The following is a 9,078-nucleotide window of genomic DNA, read 5'->3' as shown; positions in this document are numbered from 1 at the left end:
TAACCAGTACCCCCCACCCCGAGCTCGTGTCTCTAGCTACATATGAATCAGAAGATGGCCTAGTCGGCCATCAGTGGAAAGAGAGGCCCATTGGTCGTGCAAACTTTATATGCCTCAGTACAGGGGAACACCAGGGCCAAGAAGTGGGTGTGGGTGGGTGGGGGAGTGGGTTGGGGAGCGTGTGGGAGACTTTTGGGATAGCATTGGAAATGTAAATGAAATAAATACCCAATAAAAAGTCAAAAAAAAAAAAAGAAAGAAATTCACAGTTAACATAAAAAAATTATACAAAAACTCCAGCGACATTTTTTAAAAAATAAGTTTTGATAGGGGTGGGTGTAGAGATGGCTCAGCAGTTAAGAGTACTGGCTATTCTTTCAGAGGACTTAAGTTCAATTCCCAGCACCCATATGACAGCTCACACCCTATTCCGGCTTCCTCCAACATCAAGTCATGCACAGGGCACACCGACGTACAGGCAGGCAAAACATCCATGAATATAAAATAAATAAAAAAATTTAAAATATCTTAAAGAAAAATGTTGACCACGGGTGATAGTATAAAATTATGATAATTAAAATGTAGATGAATTTTAACCTAGCAACATGGCTGCTCTGACAAGGGATCACATCCAAAGACCGTCTAGGTCTGTGTGATCCAGCTGGAATGCAGACACCCCGTGGATTAAAGTAGGACCTGGATGAAATACAGATACTCCCTTAGTGCACACTTTAATCCCTAACAATGGAGGTAAGGTTAATCTGTAGAAGGAAGCAGCCATATTTGAAAGTGATGTCTAATTGAGAGGCAAAGTGATGAATCAGAGAAAGTTTTGAGAGAATGAGTCAGAGATAGAGAGAAGTAAGAAAACATAAAGAGAAAACCTACAGAAAAGAGTGCAACATAAAGAGAGCAGGGGGGAGAGAGAGAGAGAAGAGGAGAGAGGAGGGGGGGCAGAAGGAGAGAAGAGAAGGCAGTTTAAATGGGATAGTTCTACAGAGGAAGGTAGCAGGTGAAGACAGAACGAGCTTGAGGATGAGGAGCCAGAGATTAGAATAAATTACTGGAGTCAGTTTTGAGGTCAAGCAAACCAATTCAATCAGAAGCTAAGAGAAGCCAGTTTGACTCAGTCAGCTTAAGGAGAAGTTTGGGCCAGAACAACTGAGCTGAACCAGCCAAACAGAGTTCAGGAAGAGCTAGAAAGGGTGAGCAGTAAACCTCCAAGATGGCAATTACATCTAGAAAATAAAAGTTACATTTACATTAAAACTTATTAGTTTCTCAACCATAGAAAGCAGTAACACATGGAAGAAAATAAGCACCTAAAAATAGCAATTATTATACATATGAGATGAGGTTGCAGGTTGGCGGAGAAAAGCAATATAACTCAATCAGATAAAACATGGGGCTCGAGACATGGCTCAGCGGTTAAGAACATTGACTGTTCTTCCAGAGTTGGATTCCCAGCAACGACATGGTAGCTCACAATTATCTGTAATGGAATCCGATGACCCTCTTCTGGTGTGTCTGAAAACAGTAACTGTGTTTGTGTGTTTGTGTGTATGTGTGTGTGATGTTTTAAAAACATGGATAAATTTGTTTTAAAAATATATTCATCTCACCTCACATCAAACCAAAAACAATACCAAATAAATCAAACTATCACACACTTAAGCTGTATCATCAAAATATATTTTTTAAAATCATAAATGCATATAAGGTCTCAAATTGAGAAGTTTTCAATAGAAAAACAATACAATTCCAAGAGACTCTGCCAAACCTTGGTGTGGACCCACTGTCTGTCTGTCCTTCCTATGGGCTCTCCCAGGCCTCTCCATTCTAGCCCATCCTTTTTCTTTTGAGTCAGCTGACACTCAGAAACGTTCTCCTCCTGGGACCCTAGTAGCCAAGCAGGGCTGGGATTCAGGTAGGTGATTTTCCTGATCCTTTCTTTCCTGTTCTGAGCTCCTATTTTAACCCTCCATCCTGTGGCAATCTACTTGCAGGTACCTCTCTGTCCCTTTTAACTTCAGTCACTGGAGATTCCAACCCTTGGTATAGAGCCAGGCTCCCCTAGTCCTGTTATCCTGTCCCTCTAGATTATTCTCCATCTTACTGCAACCTACTTGCAGGACCTCCTCCCACCACAACACCCTCTTGGTGTGGATCCCTTAGCTCTTTCCTGAAGCCCCTCTCACCCTTTTCTCCTAACCCCTTTCTATTTCTCTCTGCACTTAACAACCTGCAGAAGCACTCCCTACTGAGGAACCCACAGCCACCACACTTTCCTAAGATCCAGAGAGTGAAAAGAAACCAAGGAACAGAAAAGCACTCACCCAACAGGAACAAGATCAGATATCAACACTCAAAGTCACCCCAATCACCATAACTCCAGATGTTTAGGCTCCAGTGCAAAAACACAAACATGAACAGGCAAGGAAATACCCGTCCACAAGAACCCAGAAACCTTACTACAGTAGGCGCTGAGCAATACAATACGGCCAAAGCACAAGACAAGGACGTCGAAACATAAAGTGTGACTATAGCCAAAATTATGAATAAGAATAGAAGACAGAGAAGACACCCAGGTCAAAGGCACAGAAAGTATCTTCAACAAAATGGTAGAAGAAAAGAGATGGCTATCAAAGAACAAGAAGCCTAGAGAATACCAAATATACAGGACAAGAAAAGAAATTCCCCACAAAACATAATAACCAAAACACTAAATGTCCATAGCCAAGGAAGAATGTTCAAATCTGGGAGGGAAAAAGACCAAGAAGCATATGTCAGACCCATTAGACTAACACGTGACTTCTCAATGGAGACTCTAGAAGCCAGAGAGGCTGAATGGATGTCCTACAGACTCTAAGAGACCACAGATGCCACCAGGAGGCAGAAAGATCGTAAGACCCAGAGGGAATGGGTGAGGAAGGGAACAGTGTCTTTCAGACAGAACAGGACTCATGCACGCACAAACTCACAGAGACTGTAGCAGCAAGCACAGAGCCTGCACAGGATCCCAAGGAGTCCTCGCACTGAGAGGGGCAGTGGACACAAGTCCCCATCCCTAACCAAGAAGCTATCTCCGATTGACATCTGCTTGCAGAGGAAAACTTAAGTTTTCTCCATGGGTCCTGACTGGGTATATTAACCACACTTAGGGGTAGGCCCATGTCCAGCAGAAGATGACCAGCATAAAATGAAGTCAGTGGTGTTTTTATAGCTGTTTTGTCTCATTGCCTTGGGCATTTTTGTCTTACTGGTTTTTTGCTTGTATATTGTGGTTTCCAATATTGTGTTTTTATAGGTTGTTTGTGTGTGTGTGTGTTTCTGGTGCTTTTTTGTCTTTTTTTTTTTAATTCTGGTTTGTTTGTTGTCTAAAGAGTGAGAAGGAAAGGGGATGGAGTTAGGTGGTGGAGAGGGGGATGGATCTTGGGGTAGTTGAAGGAGCAAAAACCATCATCAGAATGTATTGTACAAGAAAATATATTTTCAATAATATATAAATAAAAATAAAAGCTATTTTGTAGCTTGTCTTTGCTACTTCATGGGTTCTCCTTTCTTCCTCCCTTCTCTACCCTTTTTCTCCCACCCTTTCAACTCTTCTAACACTAGATAAGAAAAAGAAAGGATATAGAGAAACGGGAAGAGCTCTCTGAATACAGTCGAGAGTTGGGAGCTGATTAGGTCATCAAGTTCATTGGGACAAATTTGATGTTTGCCAACAGGATATCTAATTTCTTCTTCTTGCTTCTTCTCTGCAATGACTACTCAACAAACTTCTAACAACAATCAGCAACCAACCAAGGACCCAACAACCCTCGGGGCCTGGTATTTATATACCCTCTGAAAAATTCCAACCATCACACAACTAAAAAAAAAAAAAACAAAAACAAAAACAAAACTATCTGCAGCTGGTAAAATCACTCCCCCACTGGAGCATGAGGCAAATCATAGTTAGCTGCTGTGGACAGTCTGAAGCAGCCCGGTATCCCACACCTGAGATTGAAACAAAAACATATTCGTATAATATTTCTGTGTTTTTAAAAGAAATCAAAAGTCCACAGTTCTCACTACACTATTCAAAATGTCATAAAGAAACATTTCATTAGATTTTTTTTAAGTTAAACTCTTGGTGACAGAATCCCATAAAGTAAACAGATTGCTATAACAGAGAGTCAACTATTACATGGCACTGTGTTAACTACTCTAACAGAACGTCCTAGACAGGGCGGCTCAGAAAGAACAGAGATTGTTCTCTTTGATGGAGGTCGAGAAATGCAGGTGCAGACAAGTTTAGTGTTTGGTGAAGATCCATGTCTTCCTTGATAGACAATTGTCTCTCAGTTAACTTCTTACAATGGAAAGGGCAGGGCATTGCAGGGCACTATTCTAATCCCATTGGTTAGGGTAGCCATCACTGCTGAATGGCCCATCTCCCCATACTGTCACACCTGTAAACATGTGTGAACCATCAGTAGCAGGCAGCTTCAGAGACAAACAACCTCATCTGCAGCCACCTAAGTCCAAGTGGAACACTTGAGGTTACCCAGGCTCTTCCCAATCACCTTGCTCTGCCCCTCCCAATAGCACTCCTGCTGCCCGTATGGTTAAGGCTGGGCTTGAACCATTCCTGGAGTTCTAGGGAGTTAGGATATGGAAGAATAGACACAAAGGATGCAGGTCCACACCCTTACGGGGGAGTCTAGAAAATGACAACCACCTTGTTCACCCTACATCAGCACAAAGTTTACCATATGGCTCCACTTAATTTTAAGGGGTACTGGACCATGACATCTCTAGTTAGGTGGGCATATGCCTAATTATAATTGAATATTGAAAGGGAGAGAAAAATTTAAATGGGAAGCATGAATCTAGCATACCACTGTAAAAACAAAACAAAACAAAACAAAACCAAAAGCGGAAGGCAGAAAACAAGCATTAAATAAAACATGAAATACAAGGAAAAGCCATCACCACCTCAAAGCAGTTCATCCGTACCTCAGTCTTGACCAGGCTCTTCTCACAGAAGGCTGAGTCCACCTGAGGAGTCTACCCTGAGTAAATCACACAAGCTATGCTTAGAGAGGTCTGTACAAATTTGTTCACTGTAGCAAAGCGCAATAGAAACAGACTAAATGTTGGATAATAAGCGAATGGGTGAATAATTTGTGCAGGGAACAACACAGTTGTAATTTCCACATTCCTGTATCTCTTTATTGGCCTGCGAAGTACTTGGAAAACACAAACAAGAAAACCACATTAGCTAATTCCTTTACTCTTATGTATTTCATTCTCTAGAAGAAATGCCTGTTTTATTTCAGAGATCATCACATCCTCTGGGCCACGCTGCACACAGACAGGGGCAGCAGAAAACATGTTCTGATTTCCCTGTACCAGAATTCTCAGGGAAAGGAGGCCTCCATCCCTGCTGCTTCAGGATAAGTGGTGTGACTGCTTGTGAGTGAAGGTCTGCACTCTCAGACCCTCCCACCGTGCTTATGAAGCAGGCCCACGAGCTCTGCGCAGGTGGCTGGTTAGATGTCCTAGGATTCACCTTGACTGGGTGGCTAGTTAGATGTCTTAGGATTTACTTTACCAACCCAATTATTTGGTGAAACACTCAAGCAGATGTGGGTGGTCTCAGATTCCAGTCTCTTTCTCTGAATTACCTTCCCGAGTTAATCTGTGCTTGCCCATACTGACCAAGGAACTGTAATTGCTGAAAATACTCTGCCTCTTACGTGACACTTACTGGGCCTGTTTTCTATCTGTTAGAACACGAAGTGACTCAAAGCACAAACTTTCAGTAGTAGGGCCTGTCTGTAAGCTAAATAATTCCCATTCATTTGAGAATCATACTTTGTTAGTGCAAGTTTAAAAGTGGCAGGTTTTTCTCTAACCCAGCTAGCTTCCAAATAATTGAGACAGAAACTATTAGATTTGCTCAGCAAGCTTTAAGGCACAGTAACTGAGCAGATATTAATCTATTCTAATCCTCTAAACTAATCTTGATGCTTCTCAGCCCAAATCCCCAAGATACCTGCACTTTAGTACTGATCTAGCTCTCTCTCTCTCTCTCTCTCTCTCTCTCTCTCTCTCTCTCTCTCTCTCTCTCTCTCTCTCTCTCTCTCTCTCTCCTCGCCCCCCACCCCCCCGCACCCAGGTGTGTTCTTATGGTGGTTCCTGGTCCCTCACCTCACAGTGAATCCTTACTTCTCCCTGCTCTACCCATCCACTGGCTGGAACTGGAAGTCCCGCCCTATTATCTACTCTGACCAGACATTAGCTCATCAGCTTTTTATTTAGCAGAGATAATTGGGAAGCAATGCTTACATGACATTGAGACAGGAGATCTTAGAATAAGCATTACAATGCCACATCAGGATTGCAACCAGATATGAGGGCACAGAAATCAACATTTGAATAATACAAGGATAATCTTTACACAGTGCACGATAACATTATGCCAACATGCTTATTTTTAAAATATTAATAATACAGCAAGTAACAAAAAGAGAGAGAATGGAATGACCTTTGAGTTTAAACACCTTGGCAGGTTCAAAAAAAATTGTTCTAAGAAAAGTCACACAAAAACACTGAAAAACTGATTTTAAATCTTTTCAGGCCATTCATGATGGCCCATGCTTGTGATTCCAGCACCGGAGAGGCTGAGTTTGTGGTCAGCCAGAGCTAGAGAGTAGGACATTGTCTCAGACAAAAACAAAACAATAGAAATCATTTCAAACTACAGATGAGCTGAACAGCAGTGAGCCCTGTCCTCACAGGCAGGATCTGTGAACAGGAGGGGCTGCCCACGTGGGTTTTCACCCTTAGCAAGTTATCTGTGGTGAACCTGAAAGAAGAGCGAAGGACAGAAACTGTTCTGGTGACCCTAGACTTCTCTCCCCGAAGCAGACCTAGGTCTACAAGCTGCAGCTCTCTGATGGACAGACTCTTGTCCCACCATTCCACAGCAATGGAGCAAAGAAACCCTTTGATCTCGACCTGGAGATGGGCTGGTAGAAAAACAGCCTCCTGAGAACCTGGAACCATGACCAGCCCTCTTGTGAATTTGACTGATGGCCTGACCCAAAACACCCAAGTCATGAATTTGGTTTAAATTCTTTTCAGATATCCAGAACAACCTTTAAATATCTCTGGGGAATCAAACAACAGGGAACTCGGCATCTCTCATTCACACGCTTTGCATTCTGTGTTTTCAGAACATGGCTGATGGTGGCTGAGTGGCAGAGGGTCAAGCTGCACATCACAAAATCACAGATAAGGAGGAACTGCTGCAATGACAGCAAGTACCAGAGTGCTGCTAATACACGCCAGGCATGGTCACCTGTAATGTGGCTGTCATACATAAGGCATACATGAGTCTGTATGATTGCATATAAAGCACACACAGATGTATTTAACTCTTGCAGCTATGGAGGGTTGCTAGGCCTGCTTTTAGATGAAGAAAAATCAACCATACTGGGCTCTTTGAGGCTTGCCAAGACTTCCACACCAGCATTCTGACTCCAGAGTCTACATTCCTATCCAGTAGCTCTAACACTTCTTGCACTAAGATCAGACACAACCTAACAGTCTCTGAGGCCGACCGAAGCTGGATCCCACATTAGTTGTACAGGACGCTCATGGAAAGGGGGAGTTCCTGAAAGTCTTCAGCTTGCCACATTGTGTCATAACACTCATTTCACGGGTCTGAAGAAGAATGTCTCCTAGCTCCCGAGGCTCAGTGTCTGTGGACCAGAATGATCCTGCATTCTCACTGTAGAACTCTGCAAGGCCAGTGCCGTTGTGCAAACCTCCCACTGTGACCACATCACAGCCCACACCTCCACTCCTTCTCTGAACCTGGAGCATGCCTCTAAGTCTGCTCCCTGGCATTTCTTCAGGCCTTGCTCCCACTTGTGTCCTTTCCAGTTCTGCAGGAGCGAGTCGGACAAAGTGGTTAACTTCAGGGACAGTGCTGTTCCCTTCCATTCTATAAAGGCCTTTGTCCCTTGGTTATGTTATTCCCTTAAGAACACACCCTGCTCAAACAGTCCCAGTTCCATGATATCAAGAGCAACACTGTAGCCAGGAAAGATATGAAGAACAGGTGGGCTCATCTCAATTACATTAAAAGGAGAGGCAGCTAGGGAGAACTGGCCACGAGTGTCAAAATAGCCAGAGGCCTGAATGTGGAGAGGCGCTATGCACTGTGAGCATACTAGGTGAGGCAGCTGAGTCTCAAGTTACCATGGGGAAAGTCACTTAGGTCTAGAAAGGAGTTGGAAGCAACACGGCCCAACAGTCACATCTCTCTCCCCAGTTCTTCTCTACCCAGTTCTCTTCCATTTCTAAAAATTTCCAGTGACCAGGGTGAGAAGTCACAATCAGATTCACAAAGGTGGATTATTACTCCTCAGGGTTCTTTGTAGCACCTGGGTCCCTATGACGTCCAGCTGTTGAAACAGTCTTCCAAGAAATCTAGCTGGAAATAGAAATTTAGTCAATCTGCCAAGCTAAAACTGACCTTTAAGTAACATTTTCCATTGGCAAGTCACCTCCATTGACAGCCCATGAATGATCTAGCTCAAAAACCCAACATGGCGGGGCTAAACCCAACAAGTGTCAGACCGGAGACATTCAGTTTCAACCCCACACCAGGTTTCTGATTTCCCACCAACACAGCTGATTCTCAAAGAGCTTCGGTGCGAGGTGCTCATGGAGACCTTTCTCCCATGTATGGTGTTCTCTGTCTTCTATCACAGTGCTGATATCTGTCCCACTACATTAGCCTCATGGGTCTACTCCTTTTGTTTATGGGGGAAACTTCTTTAGAATTTGTAGGATTCCTGTCCAGTGGCCACAAAGAGAAGTGAGGCACATTACAACCACATCAGCTCCATTCTTAGGATATCAGGGAGAATGACGCAAGTCCGATTCCTATCACAGTGTTCTGTGTTCAGCAGTGACAGAGCTGAACTGGGAAGATGGATCAGGGGTATTTTTCACTTCGTGCGTTTGGCATTGCTATTAGTTACCATAGTGTAGATGCCTGGGACTGCGTACTCCTCC

Source organism: Mus caroli, chromosome 5, assembly GCF_900094665.2.
Source record: "Mus caroli chromosome 5, CAROLI_EIJ_v1.1, whole genome shotgun sequence".
Classification (NCBI taxonomy): Eukaryota; Metazoa; Chordata; class Mammalia; order Rodentia; family Muridae; genus Mus; species Mus caroli.
The sequence above is the reverse complement of the archived record's forward strand: the minus strand, read 5'-3'. Positions refer to the sequence as shown.